This window comes from Meles meles, chromosome 17 (genome assembly GCF_922984935.1).
Source record: "Meles meles chromosome 17, mMelMel3.1 paternal haplotype, whole genome shotgun sequence".
NCBI lineage: Eukaryota > Metazoa > Chordata > Mammalia > Carnivora > Mustelidae > Meles > Meles meles.
The window spans coordinates 44,866,575-44,878,791 of NC_060082.1; the positions used below are offsets into that span (position 1 = coordinate 44,866,575).

At 46.1% G+C, this 12,217-nt stretch overlaps 1 protein-coding gene across 5 annotated transcripts in view; it reads right to left on the reverse strand.

Moving 5' to 3' along the window:
- SEC16B (SEC16 homolog B, endoplasmic reticulum export factor) overlaps positions 1–6,592 on the reverse strand; it is a 47,924-nt gene extending 41,332 nt beyond the window's left edge. For 2 of the 5 annotated variants that reach the window (XM_045982277.1, XM_045982276.1), the window contains exon 1: positions 6,374–6,592. The gene's annotated coding sequence lies outside the window, so the exon portion shown is untranslated. Of the gene's footprint in view, positions 1–418; positions 574–6,373 lie in introns of those variants that run through there. The other 3 variants (XM_045982274.1, XM_045982278.1, XM_045982275.1) reach the window with 3 other exon arrangements.
- Between the last annotated feature and the right edge of the window lie 5,625 nt (positions 6,593–12,217).

Sequence of the window (12,217 nt, forward strand, 5' to 3'; positions counted from 1 at the left end):
CAAATCCTCCAACACAGTGAAAGGGCACATGGGCCTTTCCATGGAATTTGATACCACTTGGACACAAGTAAGTTCAACGAGAAGGAAGCCTTTTTCGCCTTGTCTGCAGATTTTTTCACTAGACAGCCCTTCTTCAGTCGCAGAGGTCCCATACCCCATCCCATTGCAGAAATCCCATCTTTCTGTCGCTGACATACCAACTCCCATAGGTTAGACCTCAGGTTATCGTTAACGACCCCAAATGAAAAGCACCCACGATTCTCAAAGTGGAGACCTCGCATCTACATGGACAAGCCACACTTTTGCATTCCTGTAAGTGACCCTCCCTGGCCCCAGCAAGGGCGAAACTGCCTTTCCTAATCCAACAGTACAGCACAGTCAAGACAAAGAGAGCAAGAGAGCCAGCGTCCCCACGCACCTGCTCGATGGCTTCCCCATTCCTCCAGTGCCGCTCCCTCCAGCCCTCTCCAGGCCCACGAGTGTCTCTCTCCTCTTGGGGAATGTCAAAGTCCAGGTGCCACATATACCAAGACTCACCTGGCCTTCAGACCTCCAGCCCGTCAAGTGTCTGTTGCAACCGCCAGCCTGCATAGAGTTGATTCATGAGGGCGAAGTCCAGCCCCACTACCTCGGTTGGTCGGTTGGTCGGGGACAGGGCTGCCCGGGCACATTTGCTCAGAAGCCTGTGGGAGCCTGGGGCTGAGCCCATGTCACTTGCATCCAAATCCCAGAGCAAACAAGGAACAGAGACAGCATGGAGAGGAAATGCAGAAAGCCTGAGGCAGCCTGGCCAGGAGAAGCGTTCCACCTCTGGGGTGTTGACTCAGGGCTCTGCCGCTGCGGGCTCTAAAGCTCATCCTCTGAGTCTGTTTCCTCCTCTCTCAACTTCAACTGCGGATAAGGGGAAGGGGGCTCTGGGTGACTCAGTAGCTTAAACATTTGCCTTTGGCTCCGGTCTTGGTCCGAGGGTCCTGGGATCGAGCCCCGCATCAGGCTCACTGCTCAGCAGGAAGTCTGCTTCGCCCTCTGCCCCTCCCCCCCATGACCTCTCTCTCACTCTCTCTTAAATAAATAAAATCTTTTAAGGAGGCCGACAGAGCCCTCACTGGTGTGTAGTAATCACCTGGTATGTCTGGTTCGGGGTTTTCTCATTCGTGTTTCTCTCTGTTGGGTTCTGGTTGTGGCAGCAGGTGGAAGGCAGATTGAATGACTGATATTGAACTAAATGCATTGAGTTTTCTATTACAAAAAGAAAATCATTGTTTGCATTTTAAAAATGCACTTCTTCAGGCAAACATAGAGAAGCTTATGTCCGATTTTGAATCACTGTTTTAAAATTCAGCACATCGTCATGTTAGATACCCTAAGCTTGCATAATGTCATATTTCAACTATCTCAGTAAAGCTGGAGGGAAATAAATAGAATTCAGAATTTGCTCTAAAAAGGCCCAAATCACTTATTCTTTCTTTCAGCAAACACTTACTGAGGGCTTATTATGTGCCAGGACTTGAGACACAGAACTGTGAAAGACAGAGTCCTTGACTTCAAAAAGCAGGAGGAAGTTAAACTCTCATGTTACTACTGGTCCGGGGAAGACCACCTTGGTGGGTTTCATGGTCAGAGAATGTAATGTACCTAAGCTATAAGATTTTGTCTCAGTCCTTCAGCTGACTCCTAGCTTCGGCTGACTTCAGCTGACTGCCAGCCTGGCAGCTGGGTATAGCATCTCTGACCACAGGTAAGAAACCCCCCACAGGTAAGCCATTGGCTGTTCTGCCATTTTTAATCCTCCTGAGAAGGGGGACTAGAGAAGGACACACACATTAGCTGCAGGAATCAAAAGAGGGCTGATTATGGCATTGGCCCATGTATCCAATTACGTGTTCCAGTACATCACGGTAATATTCCTGAAAATCTGATGTAACCCTTTTGGCTTATGACACGACGCTAGTCCTGTCCTGAGCGCCAGCTCTCCACATTACTAGAATGTTAACTCTGGAAGGGACCTTGAGATTATTCTAGTGATTTCACTTGGTTGATGATAAAACTAAGTTCCTGAAAAGTGAAGTGATTTACCCAAGACCACACAGCTAACTGGAAGCTCAGTCAGGATTACAGTGGTAACCTGAAGTTACATTGCACCCAGCTTCCAAGAGCTGAATTAAGAACATTCAGGAATGTTCTTAGGAACATTGAGTAGTTAACCACTGGTAATCTGGAATCCATCATGGTGGGAGGATTTACACAGAAACTCCCAAATGCTACAAAGAAAGGTGGTGGTTGTTGATTTCAGAGGGCAAGTTTAACAGCATACTAAGGATGCCCCCGAAGTCCTCCTTCCTGATTCAGTGTTCTTTGAACGACAAAATTATCATTCTGTTACTAGCTTCCATTGCACCTCTCTGGTTTAAACATCTAGCCCAGTTATTCCAAATGTTCCTTGTGTGACACCCCAAAGCAGCTCTAATTATCTCAAGTGTTATTATGAAACTCTTCAAATACTCATCCACCAAAATTAATTTTAATTAGCTTTAATTATTCTATATCAACATATGGCAGACAACAGTATATGGGTCATGGAATGAAATAGATCGTGGTGGATCTCACCACTTCAAAGGTTTGGAACTTATCAACCTCTGCCTTTCCCAGCCCTACGTACCTACACTTACTAAATCTTTCAAACTAGCAGCTCAATTCCTCCTGGTTTCTAACCAAATCTGTGCAGCTAGATAGTACCATAGCAGTTTGTCCCCACCAGGAGGTGAGCTAAAATTAGTCCTGTCACCCCAAATCCTGGTGGCAAGGCCCTTGCATGATCCCATAGGCTTCTGAATGCTGGAACAGCTATAGTCTTCACATTATCCCCTTCCCCAGGTGTCCTATCCTCATGCCCAATTCCTGCTCTCCATTCCAACTCTTCACTGGACTTGGAGCCCAGGCCGCTGGCTAATTGATGTGAATTTCCTTTCCCAGTCTCTCTTCCCCTTTCCAAATGCCAGGCCACTGACAAAATTCTTGCTTCACATAGGAGAAACTATCCTGGTCTGACACCTGTCTAACAAGAGTATCATCGCTGCTAGTAATGTTGTTACTCTCTCCCCACAGGACTAGTGCTGATAGATGCGAACACCCACCTGGCTCCAGGTCAGGCTGGCCAGGAATACGTGAGCGCTATGATTCAGTGACTGCCTACTCTTGCAAGGGACAGCCCAGCGGTGGAGACGTGCCCCAGGCTTGACCCCATTCCTTTCCTAAAAGTAAAAATTTAGAAAACAGACTGAGAGGCCTTATCCAACAGGTTAACAGTAATTATTGGTCTGGATCATGGGATGGTGGAGGATTTTTCTCTTCTTCCTTATCCATCTTTCCTAACTCTTCTATAATAAACATGTTATTTTTAAAGAAAAAAATCAACTAACATTATTTTTAATCAATACTTGATCCAAATGTGTCGTCATGTCAGCAACAATTATGCACTCATAGGCAACAATTATGCTAAAAGGGATAGGAACACCTCAGAGTGTCCAAGATTGGTTAAATGCTCAGTCTGCTCTTCTGGAAATAAGATTCCAGAAGTCATTCATTCACTAAATAAATGTTTATTAAACATCCACTATATGCTCAGACTGTCACGGGCATAGAAGATAAAGATAAATAACATATAATCCCTCCCTGTAGAAGCTTTCAGTCCAGTGGGGCATCAGACATTCAGACATGGAGAAGAGGGGAGAAATAAAATATATAGACACAGACTATGTGTATATTTAAATAAAATACATACACACACACACACACACACACACACATATGTATGTATTTTTGTTTATAAAACAGAATCAACATGAAATGATACTCTGTTAAATGTAGAAAATGAAGAAAGAGAAATGAAGGACAATTCCAAGTTTCCAGGCTGTTGAGAGGGGACCACGCTGCCTTTGGTGGGGGGGAGAGGGTAATAATCTCAGGAGAGGAGCCAGTTTGGTGGGGGAGATGACACCTTCTGTGTTGGACTTGCTAACCAAGGGACCTGTGGGCAGCAGTAAGAGTGGTCAAGAAGTAGCAGAAGCTAAGAGTCTAGAGCTCAAGACAGAGGTCTGAGGAGGGAGACGGGGTGATTGAAGGCACAGGCATGGGTAGTGTTGCCTGAACAGTGCTGGGAATTAGAAGACAGGTCCTAGAAAGGAGCTCTGAGAAACACTGACGTGTAAGAGCTGGATACCGAAGGGGAGCCCATGAAGGAGAAGAGGGAGGGGCCGGGAAGGCAGGCAGAGAGCCAGGGGTGGATGGTGTGCCAGGAGCCAGGGCAGGGGATGGCTCCAAAATGGGAGAGTGGTCAACCATGCCGACCTTCAGGGAAATGTTGAGACAGGCCACCAGCGGGAAGTGTTCTCCACGTCAGTGGATTTGACAGCCAGGAGATTTGATGATCATAACCGGAACGATTTCAATGGAACGATGGGCAACGAGGAATTCAGCACAGAAGTCACTTGTGCAGAGAATGGAAAGTAAGGAAAAGGAGACTGCCAGGAAAACCCCTCTGTCTAGAAGCCCAGATGTGAAGAACAGGGACAGTCGCTAGGGTTGCTACGGGACACTCAGCATGGCAAAACCAGGTTAGTGTGGACAAGACAGAAGGGAATCCCATGTTGATTCCCATGGAGATACAGAATAGAAACACAGATGCTGAAGGAGGAAATCCCCAAAGAGGCTGGATAGATGGGATCCGGAGTATAGGAGCAAAAAGGGAACCCAGCTAAGAGCAAGGACACCTCTCCCTTTAGAAAGGGAGAGTGAGGTAGAGACGAGCACAGATGGCCACCAGCTGTGGAGAATTCTCCATGGAATAGCCTGGCAAGTTCCACTGGCTGGAGATTGGGAAGCATTTGGTACGGGACTTGATTCTAAGGGTTTGCTTCTGCCTGCGTGGAAGGTGGGAGTGCACAGGAACGCATGCTCAGAGGAACAAGCAGGGTGGAAACGCAGCTGTTACTGGACACCTAGATGAACTTGAAGCTCCATGGGCACCCTGCCCAGCTGTGCTTCATTCCATGCTACACCTGCCCGTGGTGCCCAGCACGGTGCCTGACATACAACACAGGCTCAGCAAAGTTTTTTATAAGTGAGTGGACACCTCGCACTGACAGCAGCAACAGTCTAACCGTCTGATTCTACCTAGTAGTTGTCATATACTGAGCATAAGACTAAACTTTGGGATAGTTTCTAGAGAAATGAAAAGAGAATGTTGAGTCAGTAAGTTCACGGGACTGACCAGAGAGCGGTTAAAGGATGGCATGTGGAGACGAGACAGAAACAGATTCAAATGATCTGCACACCTTGTTCAACGGAGGTCCCTATGTATACTTAAGAGACACGCTCCAGGGGCGCCTGGGTGGCTCAGTGGGTTAAGCCTCTGCCTTCGGCTCAGGTCATGATCTCAGATCAGGCCCCTGGGATCAGGCCTGGCATCAGGCTCTCCGCTCAGCAGGGAGCCTGCTTCCCCCTCTCTCTCTGCCTGCCTCTCTGCCTACTTGTGATCTCTCTCTCTCTTTCTGTGAAGTAAATAAATAAAATCTTTAAAAAAAAAAAAAGACACATGCTCCAATGGGATGATGGGGGGGAAGGACATTAAATCACAATTTAAAAAAAACAAAGCACCTCTTTGTCAGTGAGCATGAATGGCTAATGTCCGCAGCTGCATTTCCAACCACGTCCGAGATGTGAAGGCTCTTTTAGTCAGCAAGCCTCTCCTACCTCTGACTCTAAGAATGAGTCAAAGGGTGAAGGTTTCAGGCAGAGCAGCCTCTTTACTCCAGCAAAGCCCCCACTCAGAGCCAGCCTTGGAGACTGGGGACTCATGGACTCAGCCGGTCATTGGCCGCCAAGGCTTTGCCCCGTCCTCCAGGTACGACGGGTGTCAGGTTAGGAGCCGAACCCATGTGCCAGTCAGCAGTTCCAGTTATCAGGAAGAATGTGAGCCAGGAAAACACGGTCTGAGCGCCAGCGACGATTAGCCTGGCCCAGGCACCATCAGCCTCCTGCCAGTCCCGGGACTGTGGCTCTTAGAAGTGGAGGTTTGGGTACAAAGCCGATTTCCTCCAGGACCAAGGAGCACTGTGTAGGCACACTCCTTGCAATGTCACCTACCTGACTGCCTGCAAAGCTGCCCTCCCCGCCCACCCCCGTATCCTTCTCTGCTGCCAAGAGCCACGAAGTACTTCACTCAAGAAAGAGAATGGCTCTAGTCTTCCCTAGCAGCCCTGGACTGGTAGACATGGCCTACCTTTCCCTCACTTTACCAGCCCCCATTTTATTGATGCCCCCGGACCAGGATGAGTGGGTGGCAGACAGATGCCGCTGTGACTTCTAACCTCACCTCAAGGGCCAGCAGGTGGTGGTGACTCACACAGCCACTACATGACATAGAGCACTGTCACCGCAGAGCGTTCTCCGAGCCAGCGAGTCTAATAGGACACAAATTCCCCAGAGGAGCAGGACACCTTATTCCGGCGGCCCCAGAATAAGCCTGTCTGGGAGTGAATCTCAGCTCCCCGCTTCACGATCCACTGGCTGCGTACATGTGGCAAGTCGTTCTGTGTCTCCTTGTCATCATCTGTAAGACGAGGACAATAACAGAAGTGACCTCACAGTGTTATTACAAGGTTCTAATGAAATTAACACTTCCCAAGTGTTTGGCATATAGTAAATGCTCAATAAATATTAACTGTTGGTTCCGTGGAAATGCTATAAAGTGCCTAGGAACAGTTCTGCACAAGTCATCAGGAAGGGATTAGTTGAGGATCCGTCACTTCTGGGAAATGCACAGGTTCTTAGTCCAGTGCTCCCCCTCCCTGCACGAAGCCAGGAGATCAAGGGAAATTATGTCAAATACTACCTAGGACGAAAAGAGTGGATTAAGATAAGATCACCAGAACTAGACTTCAACAAAGCACAGCCAGTACTTCTCACGACAGAGCACCTGCAGGAAGGGTGTGTAGGACGCCGCAGGATAGGCACCAGTTTTAATGTATAAGCAATTTTAAAATGTATTTTAATTTTAAACGAATACAAATATTATATTATTGAGTATTAAGGAATGCAATTCAAATCTGCATTAATTTTTACTATGAAGCATGAGACTTCAAAGAAATTTCACACCTGGAATGGGACAAATAGACACACACACACTTACACAGTCACACGCATGTACCCTGTACCCCCCAGATCACTTCTGCCATTTGCTGGAAATGTTTAAGAGACTCATTCTGAACAAGAGCAGACATTCAGACACCTGACTGATGAGCTGGAAAGAATCTCTAGAAAGCATCTGCCCCTGCAGGTGAAGCAGGATCTAAGCCAGGGAGACTCAGGCCAAGTCCTCATTCACGTTCAGCTTGTTGCATTTGCAGAGCCCTGGTGTTCCAAGCTCTCCTGCTGGATTCAGATTCTCTGTTGCATAAGACACTATAGGGACCCAGGAGCCTAGTGACATTCTCTCAGTTTACCTGGGGCAGGAAGTGTTGGCTCTCCAGTGAAGGTGGGTCTTCAGGCTCCTTATGGAAACACACCCCAGTATTTTTTTTTTTTTAAGATTTATTTATTTAACAGACAGATTACAAGGGGCAGAGAGGCAGGCAGACAGAGAGAGGAGGAAGCAGGCTCCCCGCCGAGCAGAGAACCCAATGTGGGGCTCGATCCCAGGACCCTGGGATCATGACCTGAGCCGAAGGCAGAGGCTTTAACCCACTGAGCTACCCAGGCGCCCCTCACACCCCAGTATTTTAGAGTCAAGATGCCTTTCCTGATGTCTAACACACACACGTGACTCAGAGTCTGGTTAAACCCTTTGAATAAGGGAAAGCAGCCATCATGGCCGTCAGCACGGCCTCCTCCCCATCCCGTTGATATTTCCTTATAAAATATTCTTCCCTCAATCATTTTGAACAGCAAAGGCCCAAGGGAAAAGAAAATAGGAGTTGACTTTTGGATTTCGTTTTAATTATGCCATTTCCCAGCCATGTGTCTCAGAGGGTCGGGGGAGGGGATGGGGGGGGAGCGGAGATCACTCAATATCTAGGAGACCCAGTTTCCTCATCTTTAAAATGAAATCTTGAAAGTCCCCCCACAGGGCTGTAATGCGGGTGAACCGAAATGATATACAGACGAACATCAAGGTGCCTGTTAAATGGGGAAGTGGGGGGAGATGAACCATGAGAGACTATGGACTCTGAAAAACAATCTGAGGGTTTTGAAGGGGCGGGGGGGAGGAGGTTGGGGGAACCAGGTGGTGGGTATTAAGGAGGGCACGTATTGCATGGAGCACTGGGTGTGGTGCATAAACAATGAATTCTGTTACACTGAAAAGAAATAAATAAAAATAAATTTAAAAAAAAAACTCAATGTCTTTCCTCTTCTAGGTTCCTATATTCCGTTAAAGGTGTGTGCAAAGCTCATGAATATGGTGCAGAACAGCAGTTACGAGCTCAGGCTTGGCTATCAGAATTGGATTAGAGTCCCAGAACCTCCAGGACTAGCTGAAGGACTTCAAGCCAGTTACTTAAGCTCTCAGTTGCTAAGTGTCCTCATCTGTTAAATGATCTTAAAATAACAGTACAACGATCTTCACAAAGTTGTTGTAGGGTAAATGAGATAATGTACTGCTCATGGTATGTCATAGGTGCTTGATTAATAGTTGATGAATAAATGCATGCATGACCTAGGATAATCTCTTAGCACAGCACCTACGCATAGCAAGTGTTGGACAAATGTCAATTGTCAATGTTGCTATTTAAAAGAGCCCAGCAGTAGACTTAGTTTCTGGTCTGTTCAGGGTATCTGTTCTAACTGATCTTTCATCACTGCAGCTCATATCTAGTTTTTATCCTAGCTGCTCCTTATTACTGGCTTAGAATCTAATCTGAGGTTATTGGTTTCTGTTTTTATTCTGCCCTCTGTCTCATAATTAACCATTACATTCATAGCTTCTCTTCCCAATCCATGCCCATCCTTGGCTCATTGTTTTCATTACCCAGTGGCATCAGTAGAGGGTTTGTCAATTTGAGGACAATAAAAGCAAGACCAGAAAGGGTAAGAGATTTCACCAAACTCACGCGGTGTCAGTATGTCATCAAGTGGAGGAAAAATCAGCCACAGCACTTCTAGTTAAAGCTTTGTTCAGAAAAGCATACCGGTTAGAAATAGCCATGCGACACATTTAATGCAAAAAAAAAAAAAAATGCAATTATTTAGAAAGCTATTCCATGAGAACACAATGATTACAATCTTCAAATGATCAGTCAGTGTAAATAGGTTCATTCAACCTGAGATATACATATAGATAGATAGATAGATAGATAATCATAAAAATAAGAACTCAAAGGTTAATTTCTGCATTTTCTCCTTGTCCCATTTGTTAGTCAATAAATGTGCATAATATTTTGCTGGTTCTCTTCCTCTGCCCACTGTTCCATGGACAGAAAGAGCCTATGCCTGTACAGAGCGTCAGTACACACGTATTTCAGCAACACTCACATCCCTGCTCTCTCAGTTTGGATAAATGACTGCAGATAGAGCAAAGCAGCCCAGGAGTGCTGTTCTAATGCTGAACTGAGCGCATCAGGGCAACTTTCATAGGAGCCACTTAACGATGCCAAGAAACAAAGTTCAAACTTCAGTTTCTGGAGGCCATCGAAGGGCATGTCAAGATGATGGAGAAGTTTCTTTTCTAAGCATAGATGTCTGCAGGTATCACAAGGGAGACGGCCAAAGTTCATTATTTCTGGGAGGATCCCATAAACGAATGTTAGCGTTTCCTGGCATGCTGAGTAACTACTTACTGCCTTTCCCGACATCGCTTCTGCGATGTTGTTTCTGCACCAGCTTCCCGAGGATATTTCCTTTCTCACTGAAGATGCAGTACTTTGTATGACATGGACACTGTGCCATCACGACCTGGTGCTGGTCCAAATGTCATTTAGTGAATGAATGATGTCATTAAGTGAAACTGACAGGGGTATATAGTCTTACTCCTGGAGTGAAAAAAAAATATTTCTATCATTCAACAAATAATATGTTAGACAAATATTAATTCATTATTTGTTGTAATAAAAATATTTTCTCCCCCAGAAGCTGAAACTCTCCATACTTTCTCTGATAAAGCAAAAAGATCCCCCAAAAGTCCCTGCTTCTCTTTAATAACCAAGAAATGGGAGAGAAACTGAGTACATTAGTCTAGAAAGAGGGGAAGGAGAACAAGAGAGAACGTGTTCTCCCACCAAAGGCTGTCTAGGTTAAGGGCTCAGAGATAAGGAGGGCCTGTGTATTCAGCATATCCTCAGTGAGTTTTATGTGCAGTGTGGTTAAAGCCTTGGATACAAGAAGAAGTTGCCAGAGACTGTGTCTGCGTTCCCCCACTAGTTTGTATGTTGAAATCTAATCCCCATGTGATAGTATTAGGAGAGGGAGCCTTCGAGGTGATTAGGTCATGGGATAGAACTCTCTGGAACAGGATTAGTACTCTTGTAAAAGGAGCCCCAGTGCCCTCCGTCAACCCTTCTGCCAAGTGAGGACACGCTGCGCGCAAAGACACAAGGACACAGGTTATCTGTGAATCAGGAAGCAGACCTCACCAGACTCCAAATCGGCCAGCACCTTGAACTGAGACTTCCCAGTCTCCAAAATTGTGAGGAGTAATTTTCCATTGTTAAGAATCCAGCCAGCTGGGGCACCTGAGTGGCTCAGTGGGTTAAGCCGCTGCCTTCGGCTCAGGTCATGATCTCGGGGTCCTGGGATCGAGTCCTACATGGGGCTCTCTGCTCAGCAGGGAGCCTGCTTCCCTCTCTCTCTCTCTCTCTGCCTGCCTCTCTATCTACTTGTGATCTCTCTCTGTCAAATAAATAAAATCTAAAAAAAAAAAAAAAGAATCCAGCCAGCCTGTGGAATATGTCATAGCAGCTCGAGCAGACTAAGACAGCAGTGGTAAGAGCTGAGACTGAAATAAGTCAAGCAGAGAGAGTCAGTTATCGTATGGTTTCACTTACTTGTAGAGCATAAGGACATGGAGGACAGTAGGGAAAGGAAAGAAAAGTGAATTGGGGTAAATCGGAGGGTGAGATGAACCATGAGAGACTGTGGACTCTGAGAAACAAACCAAGGGTTTGGAGGGGAGGGAGGTGGGAGGTTAGATGAGCCTGGTGGTGGACATTAAGGAGGGCATGTATTGCATGGAGCACTGGGTGTGGTGCATAAACAATGAATCTTGGAACACTGAAACAATAAAATTAAATTTTAAAAAAAGAAAAGAAAAAGCTTAGACTGAAGAGATTGTCCCAGCTGCCTCAGCCAGCCACGTGGGGCAGCATGTAGCCCCAGCTCTCCCCAATGCCTACGTTGTTTGCACACACGACGGCGAACATTGCTATGTCTGCCTCCCCAGCGTCCTATCCTCCGATGAACTTCCCTGCCCCCTCTCAGTTTATACAGCACATATAGGACTGACCCTCCCTCTCTCTAAGAATCGACACAAAATTCCTACCTGGACAGTAAGAGTCTCACAGCTCCCTGGCCACAGTGATTAATTCAGCAGTTAGCGCATGCCCAGGGACATGTCCAAGAAGCATCGTCTCTGAACTTACACTTGGACTACTGAGAAAGAAGTGTGTTCCCCCCAGCAAGTTGACTGAAATAACAGAATATCAACCTGGAGCTCCAGGCAGCCATCTGTCCACAACTCATTCATTCAATAGCCGTTATTGAATAACAATTACGTGCCTCATGCAGTTGTGGGCATTAGGAATACAGAAATAAGACAGAATTCTGTTTCTTACTCTTCACCACCAACTCGAAAGGCAAACAAAGTAAATTAATCACTTTAATAAAATGTGATAATTGTAACAAAAATTAATATATCATCTGGGAAGGACAGCTAGCTCAGGAAAGGCTTCCTGAGGTAGAAAGACTCACGGAACCTTGTTGGATGATCAGCAGGAACCAGGGTGAATTGGGGCATAGGGATGGTTCCAGAAGAGGAATCAGTAAGTACAAATGCAAGGAGAGGATGTTCAGGTGGGCAGGCTCTGGTGACCCACCATATTCAATCCGACTGGAGAGTAATGCCTATCCTGGGAAATGGGAGAAAGGAGTCCATATAGTGAAGCTGGGAATGAGTCATGAAGATCTGGAATTTTTTACTAAATACCATGAAGAGCATTTTTAAAAATGA